The 16,901-nt window shown below is 34.5% G+C and overlaps 11 non-coding genes across 11 annotated transcripts; all 11 read right to left on the bottom strand.

Moving 5' to 3' along the window:
* Positions 1 to 527: 527 nt before the first annotated feature.
* Positions 528 to 599, bottom strand: TRNAD-GUC (transfer RNA aspartic acid (anticodon GUC)). The gene has a single exon. It is a non-coding gene; the product is annotated as a tRNA-Asp (tRNA).
* A 1,812-nt stretch (positions 600 to 2,411) lies between these two features.
* Positions 2,412 to 2,483, bottom strand: TRNAD-GUC (transfer RNA aspartic acid (anticodon GUC)). Its single transcript has one exon. It is a non-coding gene; the product is annotated as a tRNA-Asp (tRNA).
* Positions 2,484 to 3,353: 870 nt separating this feature from the next.
* Positions 3,354 to 3,425, bottom strand: TRNAD-GUC (transfer RNA aspartic acid (anticodon GUC)). The gene has a single exon. It is a non-coding gene; the product is annotated as a tRNA-Asp (tRNA).
* A 1,812-nt stretch (positions 3,426 to 5,237) lies between these two features.
* On the bottom strand, positions 5,238 to 5,309 carry TRNAD-GUC (transfer RNA aspartic acid (anticodon GUC)). The gene has a single exon. It is a non-coding gene; the product is annotated as a tRNA-Asp (tRNA).
* Positions 5,310 to 6,179: 870 nt separating this feature from the next.
* TRNAD-GUC (transfer RNA aspartic acid (anticodon GUC)) lies at positions 6,180 to 6,251 on the bottom strand. Its single transcript has one exon. It is a non-coding gene; the product is annotated as a tRNA-Asp (tRNA).
* Positions 6,252 to 7,121: 870 nt separating this feature from the next.
* Positions 7,122 to 7,193, bottom strand: TRNAD-GUC (transfer RNA aspartic acid (anticodon GUC)). Its single transcript has one exon. It is a non-coding gene; the product is annotated as a tRNA-Asp (tRNA).
* A 1,811-nt stretch (positions 7,194 to 9,004) lies between these two features.
* TRNAD-GUC (transfer RNA aspartic acid (anticodon GUC)) lies at positions 9,005 to 9,076 on the bottom strand. The gene has a single exon. It is a non-coding gene; the product is annotated as a tRNA-Asp (tRNA).
* A 1,812-nt stretch (positions 9,077 to 10,888) lies between these two features.
* Positions 10,889 to 10,960, bottom strand: TRNAD-GUC (transfer RNA aspartic acid (anticodon GUC)). Its single transcript has one exon. It is a non-coding gene; the product is annotated as a tRNA-Asp (tRNA).
* An 870-nt stretch (positions 10,961 to 11,830) lies between these two features.
* TRNAD-GUC (transfer RNA aspartic acid (anticodon GUC)) lies at positions 11,831 to 11,902 on the bottom strand. Its single transcript has one exon. It is a non-coding gene; the product is annotated as a tRNA-Asp (tRNA).
* A 2,753-nt stretch (positions 11,903 to 14,655) lies between these two features.
* Positions 14,656 to 14,727, bottom strand: TRNAD-GUC (transfer RNA aspartic acid (anticodon GUC)). Its single transcript has one exon. It is a non-coding gene; the product is annotated as a tRNA-Asp (tRNA).
* A 1,811-nt stretch (positions 14,728 to 16,538) lies between these two features.
* Positions 16,539 to 16,610, bottom strand: TRNAN-GUU (transfer RNA asparagine (anticodon GUU)). Its single transcript has one exon. It is a non-coding gene; the product is annotated as a tRNA-Asn (tRNA).
* Positions 16,611 to 16,901: the final 291 nt, after the last annotated feature.

Here is a 16,901-nt window from a genome sequence, read left to right on the forward strand (position 1 = left end):
TACAATATGACTCGAAGGACATTTTATGAAATTAATGCTCCAAAACATTTCAATAAGATGTTTCTTATCCCTTTCAAGAAATATATTTAGCTATATTTTCCTGCATATTTTTATCCCTTTTTATGCATAATAATGGCTTGCTTTAATTCTGTTACCTTTTGCCATTAACACTCATTAAAAATGCCCTGCTAAATGACGTAAAACAACTGACACAAAATATTGTGGCACAGAGGACAATAGTATATGTTTTCTAAAATTGGGAATTTTTTATGTTTTTGGCTAATCTAAAGTGTTTGTTAATCACCTGATAAATTAAATTTTTGGCCAAAATGATTTTTTCTAAATGACTTTAAAAGAAAGTGTACATAAACTATGAATGTTGGCAAAAAAAGGTAAGTTGTATTTAAACTAAGGTTAATGCATAAATATTACTGTCTTTTCCTGCATCACGGCAGGAAATAATCGTACTAGCATGCAACACTTCCCACAAGTGCTTATGTTACAGAAAAAATAAAAATTGTTAAGGACTCCCCGTCGGGGAATCGAACCCCGGTCTCCCGCGTGACAGGCGGGAATACTCACCACTATACTAACGAGGAATAACTTGACATGTGTTTTTGGGAAAACTCCCTCCAATGGGGAGATTTCAATGCCATCTCTGCCGCTAATCAGAAGATGCACAACTTAAATCAACATTTTGCTGAATGGTAAGCTGCTTTGCTTGATGCAAAAGTAAAAAAAAATGTGTAGTTAGCGGGATTGTTGCCAAACAGAGAGAATTGAAAAAAAACATAGACTGCATTATTTACATGACCCTGAGTAAAGAGAGTGTAAGATTCATCTAAAGCAGTATTTTCCTGGCACAGTATATATTTGCCCACTGTTTTTTGGGTTTTCGTCAGGAGACACTCCTGTACAGTCATGCATGGATAATCTGCTACACTACAATATGACTCGAAGGACATTTTATGAAATTAATGCTCCAAAACATTTCAAAAAGATGTTTCTTATCCCTTTCAAGAAATATATTTAGCTATATTTTCCTGCATATTTTTATCCCTTTTTATGCATAATAATGGCTTGCTTTAATTCTGTTACCTTTTGCCATTAACACTCATTAAAAATGCCCTGCTAAATGACGTAAAACAACTGACACAAAATATTGTGGCACAGAGGACAATAGTATATGTTTTCTAAAATTGGGAATTTTTTATCTTTTTGGCTAAACTAAAGTGTTTGTTAATCACCTGATAAATTAAATTTTTGGCCAAAATGATTTTTTCTAAATGACTTTAAAAGAAAGTGTACATAAACTATGAATGTTGGCAAAAAAGGTAAGTTGTATTTAAACTAAGGTTAATGCATAAATATTACTGTCTTTTCCTGCATCACGGCAGGAAATAATCGTACTAGCATGCAACACTTCCCACAAGTGCTTATGTTACAGAAAAAATAAAAATTGTTAAGGACTCCCCATCGGGGAATCGAACCCCGGTCTCCCATGTGACAGGTGGGGATACTCACCACTATACTAACGAGGAATAACTTGACATGTGTTTTTGGTAAAACTCCCTCCAATGGGGAGATTTCAATGCCATCTCTGCCGCTAATCAGAAGATGCACAACTTAAATCAACATTTTGCTGAATGGTAAGCTGCTTTGCCTGATGCAAAAGTTAAAAAAAATGTGTAGTTAGCGGGATTGTTGCCAAACAGAGAGAATTGAAAAAAAACATAGACTGCATTATTTACATGACCCTGAGTAAAGAGAGTGTAAGATTAAGCTAAAGCGGTATTTTCCTGGCACAGTATATATTTGCCCACTGTTTTTTGGGTTTTCGTCAGGAGACACTCCCGTACAGTTATGCATGGATAATCTGCTACACTACAATATGACTCGAAGGACATTTTATGAAATTAATGCTCTAAAACATTTCAAAAAGATGTTTCTTATCCCTTTCAAGAAATATATTTAGCTATATTTTCCTGCATATTGTTATCCCTTTTTATGCATAATAATGGCTTGCTTTAATTCTGTTACCTTTTGCCATTAACACTGATTAAATATGCCCTGCTAAATGACGTAAAACAAATGACATAAAATATTTTGTCACAGAGGACAATAGTATATGTTTTCTAAAATTGGGAATTTTTAATGTTTTTGGCTAATCTAAAGTGTTTGTTAATCACCTGATAAATTAAATTTTTGGCCAAAATGATTTTTTCTAAATGACTTTAAAAGAAAGTGTACATAAACTATGAATGTGGGCAAAAAAGGTAAGTTGTATTTAAACTAAGGTTAATGCATAAATATTACTGTCTTTTCCTGCATCACGGCAGGAAATAATCGTACTAGCATGCAACACTTCCCACAAGTGCTTATGTTACAGAAAAAATAAAAGTTGTTAAGGACTCCCCGTCGGGGAATCGAACCCCGGTCTCCCGCGTGACAGGCGGGGATACTCACCACTATACTAACGAGGAATAACTTGACATGTGTTTTTGGGAAAACTCCCTCCAATGGGGAGATTTCAATGCCATCTCTGCCGCTAATCAGAAGATGCACAACTTAAATAAACATTTTGCTGAATGGTAAGCTGCTTTGCTTGATGCAAAAGTAAAAAAAAATGTGTAGTTAGCGGGATTGTTGCCAAACAGAGAGAATTGAAAAAAAACATAGACTGCATTATTTACATGACCCTGAGTAAAGAGAGTGTAAGATTAAGCTAAAGCAGTATTTTCCTGGCACAGTATATATTTGCCCACTGTTTTTTGGGTTTTCGTCAGGAGACACTCCCGTACAGTTATGCATGGATAATCTGCTACACTCCAATATGACTCGAAGGACATTTTATGAAATTAATGCTCTAAAACATTTCAAAAAGATGTTTCTTATCCCTTTCAAGAAATATATTTAGCTATATTTTCCTGCATATTTTTATCCCTTTTTATGCATAATAATGGCTTGCTTTAATTCTGTTACCTTTTGCCATTAACACTCATTAAAATTGCCCTGCTAAATGACGTAAAACTACTGACACAAAATATTTTGTCACAGAGGACAATAGTATATGTTTTCTAAAATTGGGAATTTTTAATGTTTTTGGCTAATCTAAAGTGTTTGTTAATCACCTGATAAATTAAATTTTTGGCCAAAATGATTTTTTCTAAATGACTTTAAAAGAAAGTGTACATAAACTATGAATGTGGGCAAAAAAGGTAAGTTGTATTTAACCTAAGGTTAATGCATAAATATTACTGTCTTTTCCTGCATCACGGCAGGAAATAATCGTACTAGCATGCAACACTTCCCACAAGTGCTTATGTTACAGAAAAAATAAAAATTGTTAAGGACTCCCCGTCAGGGAATCGAACCCCGGTCTCCCGCGTGACAAGCGGGGATACTCACCACTATACTAACGAGGAATAACTTGACATGTGTTTTTGGTAAAACTCCCTCCAATGGGGAGATTTCAATGCCATCTCTGCCGCTAATCAGAAGATGCACAACTTAAATCAACATTTTGCTGAATGGTACGCTACTTTGCTTGATGCAAAAGTAAAAAAAAATGTGTAGTTAGCGGGATTGTTGCCAAACAGAGAGAATTGAAAAAAAACATAGACTGCATTATTTACATGACCCTGAGTAAAGAGAGTGTAAGATTAAGCTAAAGCAGTATTTTCCTGGCACAGTATATATTTGCCCACTGTTTTTTGGGTTTTCGTCAGGAGACACTCCTGTACAGTCATGCATGGATAATCTGCTACACTACAATATGACTCGAAGGACATTTTATGAAATTAATGCTCTAAAACATTTCAAAAAGATGTTTCTTATCCCTTTCTAGAAATATATTTAGCTATATTTTCCTGCATATTTTTATCCCTTTTTATGCATAATAATGGCTTGCTTTAATTCTGTTACCTTTTGCCATTAACACTCATTAAATATGCCCTGCTAAATGACGTAAAACAACTGACATAAAATATTTTGTCACAGAGGACAATAGTATATGTTTTCTAAAATTGGGAATTTTTAATGTTTTTGGCTAATCTAAAGTGTTTGTTAATCACCTGATAAATTAAATTTTTGGCCAAAATGATTTTTTCTAAATGACTTTAAAAGAAAGTGTACATAAACTATGAATGTGGGCAAAAAAGGTAAGTTGTATTTAAACTAAGGTTAATGCATAAATATTACTGTCTTTTCCTGCATCACGGCAGGAAATAATCGTACTAGCATGCAACACTTCCCACAAGTGCTTATGTTACAGAAAAAAAAAAAATTGTTAAGGACTCCCCGTCGGGGAATCGAACCCCGGTCTCCTGCATGACAGGCGGGGATACTCACCACTATACTAACAAGGAATAACTTGACATGTGTTTTTGGGAAAACTCCCTCCAATGGGGAGATTTCAATGCCATCTCTGCCGCTAATCAGAAGATGCACAACTTAAATCAACATTTTGCTGAATGGTAAGCTGCTTTGCTTGATGCAAAAGTAAAAAAAAATGTGTAGTTAGCAGGATTGTTGCCAAACAGAGAGAATTGAAAAAAAACATAGACTGCATTATTTACATGACCCTGAGTAAAGAGAGTGTAAGATTAAGCTAAAGCAGTATTTTCCTGGCACAGTATATATTTGCCCACTGTTTTTTGGGTTTTCGTCAGGAGACACTCCTGTACAGTCATGCATGGATAATCTGCTACACTACAATATGACTCGAAGGACATTTTATGAAATTAATGCTCTAAAACATTTCAAAAAGATGTTTCTTATCCCTTTCAAGAAATATATTTAGCTATATTTTCCTGCATATTGTTATCCCTTTTTATGCATAATAATGGCTTGCTTTAATTCTGTTACCTTTTGCCATTAACACTGATTAAATATGCCCTGCTAAATGACGTAAAACAACTGACATAAAATATTTTGTCACAGAGGACAATAGTATATGTTTTCTAAAATTGGGAATTTTTAATGTTTTTGGCTAATCTAAAGTGTTTGTTAATCACCTGATAAATTAAATTTTTGGCCAAAATGATTTTTTCTAAATGACTTTAAAAGAAAGTGTACATAAACTATGAATGTGGGCAAAAAAGGTAAGTTGTATTTAAACTAAGGTTAATGCATAAATATTACTGTCTTTTCCTGCATCACGGCAGGAAATAATCGTACTAGCATGCAACACTTCCCACAAGTGCTTATGTTACAGAAAAAATAAAAGTTGTTAAGGACTCCCCATCGGGGAATTGAACCCCGGTCTCCCACGTGACAGGCGGGGATACTCACCACTATACTAACGAGGAATAACTTGACATGTGTTTTTGGGAAAACTCCCTCCAATGGGGAGATTTCAATGCCATCTCTGCCGCTAATCAGAAGATGCACAACTTAAATCAACATTTTGCTGAATAGTAAGCTGCTTTGCTTGATGCAAAAGTAAAAAAAAATGTGTAGTTAGCGGGATTGTTGCCAAACAGAGAGAATTGAAAAAAAACATAGACTGCATTATTTACATGACCCTGAGTAAAGAGAGTGTAAGATTAAGCTAAAGCAGTATTTTCCTGGCACAGTATATATTTGCCCACTGTTTTTTGGGTTTTCGTCAGGAGACACTCCCGTACAGTCACGCATGGATAATCTGCTACACTACAATATAACTCGAAGGACATTTTATGAAATTAAGGATCCAAAACATTTCAAAAAGATGTTTCTTATCCCTTTCAAGAAATATATTTAGCTATATTTTCCTGCATATTTTTATCCCTTTTTATGCATAATAATGGCTTGCTTTAATTCTGTTACCTTTTGCCATTAACACTCATTAAAAATGCCCTGCTAAATGACGTAAAACAACTGACACAAAATATTGTGGCACAGAGGACAATAGTATATGTTTTCTAAAATTGGGAATTTTTTATCTTTTTGGCTAATCTAAAGTGTTTGTTAATCACCTGATAAATTAAATTTTTGGCCAAAATGATTTTTTCTAAATGACTTTAAAAGAAAGTGTACATAAACTATGAATGTTGGCAAAAAAGGTAAGTTGTATTTAAACTAAGGTTAATGCATAAATATTACTGTCTTTTCCTGTATCACGGCAGGAAATAATCGTACTAGCATGCAACACTTCCCACAAGTGCTTATGTTACAGAAAAAATAAAAATTGTTAAGGACTCCCCATCAGGGAATCGAACCCCGGTCTCCCGCGTGACAAGCGGGGATACTCACCACTATACTAACGAGGAATAACTTGACATGTGTTTTTGGTAAAACTCCCTCCAATGGGGAGATTTCAATGCCATCTCTGCCGCTAATCAGAAGATGCACAACTTAAATCAACATTTTGCTGAATGGTACGCTACTTTGCTTGATGCAAAAGTAAAAAAAAATGTGTAGTTAGCGGGATTGTTGCCAAACAGAGAGAATTGAAAAAAAACATAGACTGCATTATTTACATGACCCTGAGTAAAGAGAGTGTAAGATTAAGCTAAAGCAGTATTTTCCTGGCACAGTATATATTTGCCCACTGTTTTTTGGGTTTTCGTCAGGAGACACTCCTGTACAGTCATGCATGGATAATCTGCTACACTACAATATGACTCGAAGGACATTTTATGAAATTAATGCTCTAAAACATTTCAAAAAGATGTTTCTTATCCCTTTCTAGAAATATATTTAGCTATATTTTCCTGCATATTTTTATCCCTTTTTATGCATAATAATGGCTTGCTTTAATTCTGTTACCTTTTGCCATTAACACTCATTAAATATGCCCTGCTAAATGACGTAAAACAACTGACATAAAATATTTTGTCACAGAGGACAATAGTATATGTTTTCTAAAATTGGGAATTTTTAATGTTTTTGGCTAATCTAAAGTGTTTGTTAATCACCTGATAAATTAAATTTTTGGCCAAAATGATTTTTTCTAAATGACTTTAAAAGAAAGTGTACATAAACTATGAATGTGGGCAAAAAAGGTAAGTTGTATTTAAACTAAGGTTAATGCATAAATATTACTGTCTTTTCCTGCATCACGGCAGGAAATAATCGTACTAGCATGCAACACTTCCCACAAGTGCTTATGTTACAGAAAAAAAAAAAATTGTTAAGGACTCCCCGTCGGGGAATCGAACCCCGGTCTCCTGCATGACAGGCGGGGATACTCACCACTATACTAACGAGGAATAACTTGACATGTGTTTTTGGGAAAACTCCCTCCAATGGGGAGATTTCAATGCCATCTCTGCCGCTAATCAGAAGATGCACAACTTAAATCAACATTTTGCTGAATGGTAAGCTGCTTTGCTTGATGCAAAAGTAAAAAAAAATGTGTAGTTAGCGGGATTGTTGCCAAACAGAGAGAATTGAAAAAAAACATAGACTGCATTATTTACATGACCCTGAGTAAAGAGAGTGTAAGATTAAGCTAAAGCAGTATTTTCCTGGCACAGTATATATTTGCCCACTGTTTTTTGGGTTTTCGTCAGGAGACACTCCTGTACAGTCATGCATGGATAATCTGCTACACTACAATATGACTCGAAGGACATTTTATGAAATTAATGCTCTAAAACATTTCAAAAAGATGTTTCTTATCCCTTTCAAGAAATATATTTAGCTATATTTTCCTGCATATTGTTATCCCTTTTTATGCATAATAATGGCTTGCTTTAATTCTGTTACCTTTTGCCATTAACACTGATTAAATATGCCCTGCTAAATGACGTAAAACAACTGACATAAAATATTTTGTCACAGAGGACAATAGTATATGTTTTCTAAAATTGGGAATTTTTAATGTTTTTGGCTAATCTAAAGTGTTTGTTAATCACCTGATAAATTAAATTTTTGGCCAAAATGATTTTTTCTAAATGACTTTAAAAGAAAGTGTACATAAACTATGAATGTGGGCAAAAAAGGTAAGTTGTATTTAAACTAAGGTTAATGCATAAATATTACTGTCTTTTCCTGCATCACGGCAGGAAATAATCGTACTAGCATGCAACACTTCCCACAAGTGCTTATGTTACAGAAAAAATAAAAATTGTTAAGGACTCCCCGCCAGGGAATCGAACCCCGGTCTCCCGCGTGACAAGCGGGGATACTCACCACTATACTAACGAGGAATAACTTGACAAGTGTTTTTGGTAAAACTCCCTCCAATGGGGAGATTTCAATGCCATCTCTGCCGCTAATCAGAAGATGCACAACTTAAATCAACATTTTGCTGAATGGTACGCTACTTTGCTTGATGCAAAAGTAAAAAAAATGTGTAGTTAGCGGGATTGTTGCCAAACAGAGAGAATTGAAAAAAAACATAGACTGCATTATTTACATGACCCTGAGTAAAGAGAGTGTAAGATTAAGCTAAAGCAGTATTTTCCTGGCACAGTATATATTTGCCCACTGTTTTTTGGGTTTTCGTCAGGAGACACTCCTGTACAGTCATGCATGGATAATCTGCTACACTACAATATGACTCGAAGGACATTTTATGAAATTAATGCTCTAAAACATTTCAAAAAGATGTTTCTTATCCCTTTCTAGAAATATATTTAGCTATATTTTCCTGCATATTTTTATCCCTTTTTATGCATAATAATGGCTTGCTTTAATTCTGTTACCTTTTGCCATTAACACTCATTAAATATGCCCTGCTAAATGACGTAAAACAACTGACATAAAATATTTTGTCACAGAGGACAATAGTATATGTTTTCTAAAATTGGGAATTTTTAATGTTTTTGGCTAATCTAAAGTGTTTGTTAATCACCTGATAAATTAAATTTTTGGCCAAAATGATTTTTTCTAAATGACTTTAAAAGAAAGTGTACATAAACTATGAATGTGGGCAAAAAAGGTAAGTTGTATTTAACCTAAGGTTAATGCATAAATATTACTGTCTTTTCCTGCATCACGGCAGGAAATAATCGTACTAGCATGCAACACTTCCCACAAGTGCTTATGTTACAGAAAAAATAAAAGTTGTTAAGGACTCCCCGTCGGGGAATCGAACCCCGGTCTCCCGCGTGACAGGCGGGGATACTCACCACTATACTAACGAGGAATAACTTGACATGTGTTTTTGGGAAAACTCCCTCCAATGGGGAGATTTCAATGCCATCTCTGACGCTAATCAGAAGATGCACAACTTAAATCAACATTTTGCTGAATAGTAAGCTGCTTTGCTTGATGCAAAAGTAAAAAAAAATGTGTAGTTAGCGGGATTGTTGCCAAACAGAGAGAATTGAAAAAAAACATAGACTGCATTATTTACATGACCCTGAGTAAAGAGAGTGTAAGATTAAGCTAAAGCAGTATTTTCCTGGCACAGTATATATTTGCCCACTGTTTTTTGGGTTTTCGTCAGGAGACACTCCTGTACAGTCATGCATGGATAATCTGCTACACTACAATATGACTCGAAGGACATTTTATGAAATTAATGCTCTAAAACATTTCAAAAAGATGTTTCTTATCCCTTTCAAGAAATATATTTAGCTATATTTTCCTGCATATTTTTATCCCTTTTTATGCATAATAATGGCTTGCTTTAATTCTGTTACCTTTTGCCATTAACACTCATTAAAAATGCCCTGCTAAATGACGTAAAACAACTGACACAAAATATTGTGGCACAGAGGACAATAGTATATGTTTTCTAAAATTGGGAATTTTTTATCTTTTTGGCTAATCTAAAGTATTTGTTAATCACCTGATAAATTAAATTTTTGGCCAAAATCATTTTTTCTAAATGACTTTAAAAGAAAGTGTACATAAACTATGAATGTTGGCAAAAAAGGTAAGTTGTATTTAAACTAAGGTTAATGCATAAATATTACTGTCTTTTCCTGCATCACGGCAGGAAATAATCGTACTAGCATGCAACACTTCCCACAATTGCTTATGTTACAGAAAAAATAAAAATTGTTAAGGACTCCCCGTCAGGGAATCGAACCCCGGTCTCCCGCGTGACAAGCAGGGATACTCACCACTATACTAACGAGGAATAACTTGACATGTGTTTTTGGGAAAACTCCCTCCAATGGGAAGATTTCAATGCCATCTCTGCCGCTAATCAGAAGATGCACAACTTAAATCAACATTTTGCTGAATGGTACGCTACTTTGCTTGATGCAAAAGTAAAAAAAAATGTGTAGTTAGCGGGATTGTTGCCAAACAGAGAGAATTGAAAAAAAACATAGACTGCATTATTTACATGACCCTGAGTAAAGAGAGTGTAAGATTAAGCTAAAGCAGTATTTTCCTGGCACAGTATATATTTGCCCACTGTTTTTTGGGTTTTCATCAGGAGACACTCCTGTACAGTCATGCATGGATAATCTGCTACACTACAATATGACTCGAAGGACATTTTATGAAATTAATGCTCTAAAACATTTCAAAAAGATGTTTCTTATCCCTTTCAAGAAATATATTTAGCTATATTTTCCTGCATATTTTTATCCCTTTTTATGCATAATAATGGCTTGCTTTAATTCTGTTACCTTTTGCCATTAACACTCATTAAAAATGCCCTGCTAAATAACGTAAAACAACTGACACAAAATATTGTGGCACAGAGGACAATAGTATATGTTTTCTAAAATTGGGAATTTTTTATGTTTTTGGCTAATCTAAAGTGTTTGTTAATCACCTGATAAATTAAATTTTTGGCCAAAATGATTTTTTCTAAATGACTTTAAAAGAAAGTGTACATAAACTATGAATGTTGGCAAAAAAGGTAAGTTGTATTTAAACTAAGGTTAATGCATAAATATTACTGTCTTTTCCTGCATCACGGCAGGAAATAATCGTACTAGCATGCAACACTTCCCACAAGTGCTTATGTTACAGAAAAAATAAAAATTGTTAAGGACTCCCCATCGGGGAATCGAACCCCGGTCTCCCGCGTGACAGGCGGGGATACTCACCACTATACTAACGAGGAATAACTTGACATGTGTTTTTGGTAAAACTCCCTCCAATGGGGAGATTTCAATGCCATCTCTGCCGCTAATCAGAAGATGCACAACTTAAATCAACATTTTGCTGAATGGTAAGCTGCTTTGCTTGATGCAAAAGTAAAAAAAAATGTGTAGTTAGCGGGATTGTTGCCAAACAGAGAGAATTGAAAAAAAACATAGACTGCATTATTTACATGACCCTGAGTAAAGAGAGTGTAAGATTCATCTAAAGCAGTATTTTCCTGGCACAGTATATATTTGCCCACTGTTTTTTGGGTTTTCGTCAGGAGACACTCCTGTACAGTCATGAATGGATAATCTGCTATACTATAATATGACTCGAAGGACATTTTATGAAATTAATGCTCCAAAATATTTCAAAAAGATGTTTCTTATCCCTTTCAAGAAATATATTTAGCTATATTTTCCTGCATATTTTTATCCCTTTTTATGCATAATAATGGCTTGCTTTAATTCTGTTACCTTTTGCCATTAACACTGATTAAATATGCCCAGCTAAATGACGTAAAACAACTGACACAAAATATTTTGTCACAGAGGACAATAGTATATGTTTTCTAAAATTGGGAATTTTTAATGTTTTTGGCTAATCTAAAGTGTTTGTTAATCACCTGATAAATTAAATTTTTGGCCAAAATGATTTTTTCTAAATGACTTTAAAAGAAAGTGTACATAAACTATGAATGTTGGCAAAAAAGGTAAGTTGTATTTAAACTAAGGTTAATGCATAAATATTACTGTCTTTTCCTGCATCACGGCAGGAAATAATCGTACTAGCATGCAACACTTCCCACAAGTGCTTATGTTATAGAAAAAATAAAAATTGTTAAGGACTCCCCGTCGGGGAATCGAACCCCGGTCTCCCGCGTGACAGGCGGGGATAATCACCACTATACTAACGAGGAATAGCTTGACACCTGTGTTTGGGAAAATTCCCTCCAATGGGGAGATTTCAATGCCATCACTGCCGCTAATCAGAAGATGCACAACTTAAATCAACATTTTGCTGAATGGTAAGCTGCTTTGCTTGATGCAAAAGTAAAAAAAAATGTGTAGTTAGCGGGATTGTTGCCAAACAGAGAGAATTGAAAAAAAACATACACTGCATTATTTACATGACCCTGAGTAAAGAGAGTGTAAGATTAAGCTAAAGCAGTATTTTCCTGGCACAGTATATATTTGCCCACTGTTTTTTGGGTTTTCGTCAGAAGACACTCCTGTACAGTCATGCATGGATAATCTGCTACACTACAATATGACTCGAAGGACATTTTATGAAATTAATGCTCCAAAACATTTCAAAAAGATGTTTCTTATCCCTTTCAAGAAATATATTTAGCTATATTTTCCTGCATATTGTTATCCCTTTTTATGCATAATAATGGCTTGCTTTAATTCTGTTACCTTTTGCCATTAACACTCATTAAAAATGCCCTGCTAAATGACGTAAAACAACTGACACAAAATATTGTGGCACAGAGGACAATAGTATATGTTTTCTAAAATTGGGAATTTTTTATGTTTTTGACTAATCTAAAGTGTTTGTTAATCACCTGATAAGTTAAATTTTTGGCCAAAATGATTTTTTCTAAATGACTTTAAAAGAAAGTGTACATAAACTATGAATGTGGGCAAAAAAGGTAAGTTGTATTTAAACTAAGGTTAATGCATAAATATTACTGTCTTTTCCTGCATCATGGCAAGAAATAATCGTACCAGCATGCAACACTTCCCATAAGTGCTTATGTTACAGTAAAAAGAAAAAAGTTAAAAACTCCCCATCGTGGAATCGAACCCCGGTCTCCTGCGTGACAGGCGGGGATAATCACCACTATACTAACGAGGAATAGCTTGACACGTGTGTTTGGGAAAATTCCCTCCAATGGGGAGATTTCAATGCCATCACTGCCGCTAATCAGAAGATGCACAACTTAAATCAACATTTTGCTGAATGGTAAGCTGCTTTGCTTGATGCAAAAGTAAAAAAAAATGTGTAGTTAGCGGGATTGTTGCCAAACAGAGAGAATTGAAAAAAAACATACACTGCATTATTTACATGACCCTGAGTAAAGAGAGTGTAAGATTAAGCTAAAGCAGTATTTTCCTGGCACAGTATATATTTGCCCACTGTTTTTTGGGTTTTCGTCAGGAGACACTCCTGTACAGTCATGCATGGATAATCTGCTACACTACAATATGACTCGAAGGACATTTTATGAAATTAATGCTCCAAAACATTTCAAAAAGATGTTTCTTATCCCTTTCAAGAAATATATTTAGCTATATTTTCCTGCATATTTTTATCCCTTTTTATGCATAATAATGGCTTGCTTTAATTCTGTTACCTTTTGCCATTAACACTCATTAAAAATGCCCTGCTAAATGACGTAAAACAACTTACACAAAATATTTTGTCACAGAGGACAATAGTATATGTTTTCTAAAATTGGGAATTTTTTATGTTTTTGACTAATCTAAAGTGTTTGTTAATCACCTGATAATTTAAATTTTTGGCCAAAATGATTTTTTCTAAATGACTTTAAAAGAAAGTGTACATAAACTTTGAATGTGGGCAAAAAAGGTAAGTTGTATTTAAACTAAGGTTAATGCATAAATATTACTGTCTTTTCCTGCATCATGGCAGGAAATAATCGTACTAGCATGCAACACTTCCCATAAGTGCTTATGTTACAGTAAAAAGAAAAAAAGTTAAAAACTCCCCATTGGGGAATCGAACCCCGGTCTCCTGCGTGACAGGCAGGGATAATCACCACTATACTAACGAGGAATAGCTTGACACGTGTGTTTGGGAAAATTCCCTCCAATGGGGAGATTTCAATGCCATCACTGCCGCTAATCAGAAGATGCACAACTTAAATCAACATTTTGCTGAATGGTAAGCTGCTTTGCTTGATGCAAAAGTAAAAGAAAATGTGTAGTTAGCGGGATTGTTGCTAAACAGAGAGAATTGAAAAAAAACATACACTGCATTATTTACATGACCCTGAGTAAAGAGAGTGTAAGATTAAGCTAAAGCAGTATTTTCCTGGCACAGTATATATTTGCCCACTGTTTTTTGGGTTTTCGTCAGGAGACACTCCTGTACAGTCATGCATGGATAATCTGCTACACTACAATATGACTCGAAGGACATTTTATGAAATTAATGCTCCAAAACATTTCAAAAAGATGTTTCTTATCCCTTTCAAGAAATATATTTAGCTATATTTTCCTGCATATTTTTATCCCTTTTTATGCATAATAATGGCTTGCTTTAATTCTGTTACCTTTTGCCATTAACACTCATTAAAAATGCCCTGCTAAATGACGTAAAACAACTTACACAAAATATTTTGTCACAGAGGACAATAGTATATGTTTTCTAAAATTGGGAATTTTTTATGTTTTTGACTAATCTAAAGTGTTTGTTAATCACCTGATAATTTAAATTTTTGGCCAAAATGATTTTTTCTAAATGACTTTAAAAGAAAGTGTACATAAACTTTGAATGTGGGCAAAAAAGGTAAGTTGTATTTAAACTAAGGTTAATGCATAAATATTACTGTCTTTTCCTGCATCATGGCAGGAAATAATCGTACTAGCATGCAACACTTCCCATAAGTGCTTATGTTACAGTAAAAAGAAAAAAAGTTAAAAACTCCCCATCGGGGAATCGAACCCCGGTCTCCTGCGTGACAGGCAGGGATAATCACCACTATACTAACGAGGAATAGCTTGACACGTGTGTTTGGGAAAATTCCCTCCAATGGGGAGATTTCAATGCCATCACTGCCGCTAATCAGAAGATGCACAACTTAAATCAACATTTTGCTGAATGGTAAGCTGCTTTGCTTGATGCAAAAGTAAAAGAAAATGTGTAGTGAGCGGGATTGTTGCTAAACAGAGAGAATTGAAAAAAAACATACACTGCATTATTTACATGACCCTGAGTAAAGAGAGTGTAAGATTAAGCTAAAGCAGTATTTTCCTGGCACAGTATATATTTGCCCACTGTTTTTTGGGTTTTCGTCAGGAGACACTACTGTACAGTCATGCATGGATAATCTGCTACACTACAATATGACTCGAAGGACATTTTATGAAATTAATGCTCCAAAACATTTCAAAAAGATGTTTCTTATCCCTTTCAAGAAATATATTTAGCTATATTTTCCTGCATATTTTTATCCCTTTTTATGCATAATAATGGCTTGCTTTAATTCTGTTACCTTTTGCCATTAACACTCATTAAAAATGCCCTGCTAAATGACGTAAAACAACTGACACAAAATATTGTGGCACAGAGGACAATAGTATATGTTTTCTAAAATTGGGAATTTTTTATGTTTTTGGCTAATATAAAGTGTTTGTTAATCACCTGATAAATTAAATTTTTGGCCAAAATGATTTTTTCTAAATGACTTTAAAAGAAAGTGTACATAAACTATGAATGTGGGCAAAAAAGGTAAGTTGTATTTAAACTAAGGTTAATGCATAAATATTACTGTCTTTTCCTGCATCATGGCAGGAAATAATCGTACTAGCAGCAACACTTCCCATAAGTGCTTATGTTACAGTAAAAAGAAAAAAAGTTAAAAACTCCCCATCGGGGAATCGAGCCCCGGTCTCCTGCGTGACAGGCGGGGATACTCACCACTATACTAACGAGGAATAACTTGACATGTGCTTTTGGGAAAACTCCCTCCAATGGGGAGATTTCAATGCCATCACTGCCGCTAATCAGAAGATGCACAACTTAAATCAACATTTTGCTGAATGGTAAGCTGCTTTGCTTGATGCAAAAGTAAAAAAAAATGTGTAGTTAGCGGGATTGTTGCCAAACAGAGAGAATTGAAAAAAAACATACACTGCATTATTTACATGACCCTGAGTAAAGAGAGTGTAAGATTAAGCTAAAGCAGTATTTTCCTGGCACAGTATATATTTGCCCACTGTTTTTTGGGTTTTCGTCAGGAGACACTCCTGTACAGTCATGCATGGATAATCTGCTACACTACAATATGATTCGAAGGACATTTTATGAAATTAATGCTCCAAAACATTTCAAAAAGATGTTTCTTATCCCTTTCAAGAAATATATTTAGCTATATTTTCCTGCATATTTTTATCCCTTTTTATGCATAATAATGGCTTGCTTTAATTCTGTTACCTTTTGCCATTAACACTCATTAAAAATGCCCTGCTAAATGACGTAAAACAACTGACACAAAATATTGTGGCACAGAGGACAATAGTATATGTTTTCTAAAATTGGGAATTTTTTATGTTTTTGGCTAATCTAAAGTGTTTGTTAATCACCTGATAAATTAAATTTTTGGCCAAAATGATTTTTTCTAAATGACTTTAAAAGAAAGTGTACATAAACTATGAATGTGGGCAAAAAAGGTAAGTTGTATTTAAACTAAGGTTAATGCATAAATATTACTGTCTTTTCCTGCATCATGGCAGGAAATAATCGTACTAGCATGCAACACTTCCCATAAGTGCTTATGTTACAGTAAAAAGAAAAAAAGTTAAAAACTCCCCATCAGGGAATCGAACCCCGGTCTCCTGCATAACAGGCGGGGATAATCACCACTATACTAACGAGGAATAGCTTGACACGTGTGTTTGGGAAAATTCCCTCCAATGGGGAGATTTCAATGCCATCACTGCCGCTAATCAGAAGATGCACAACTTAAATCAACATTTTGCTGAATGGTAAGCTGCTTTGCTTGATGCAAAAGTAAAAAAAAAATGTGTAGTTAGCGGGATTGTTGCCAAACAGAGAGAATTGAAAAAAAACATAGACTGCATTATTTACATGACCCTGAGTAAAGAGAGTGTAAGATTAAGCTAAAGCAGTATTTTCCTGGCACAGTATATATTTGCCCACTGTTTTTT

The sequence above is a fragment of the Mixophyes fleayi genome, chromosome 10, assembly GCF_038048845.1.
Source record: "Mixophyes fleayi isolate aMixFle1 chromosome 10, aMixFle1.hap1, whole genome shotgun sequence".
In the NCBI taxonomy this organism is placed as follows: Eukaryota; Metazoa; Chordata; class Amphibia; order Anura; family Limnodynastidae; genus Mixophyes; species Mixophyes fleayi.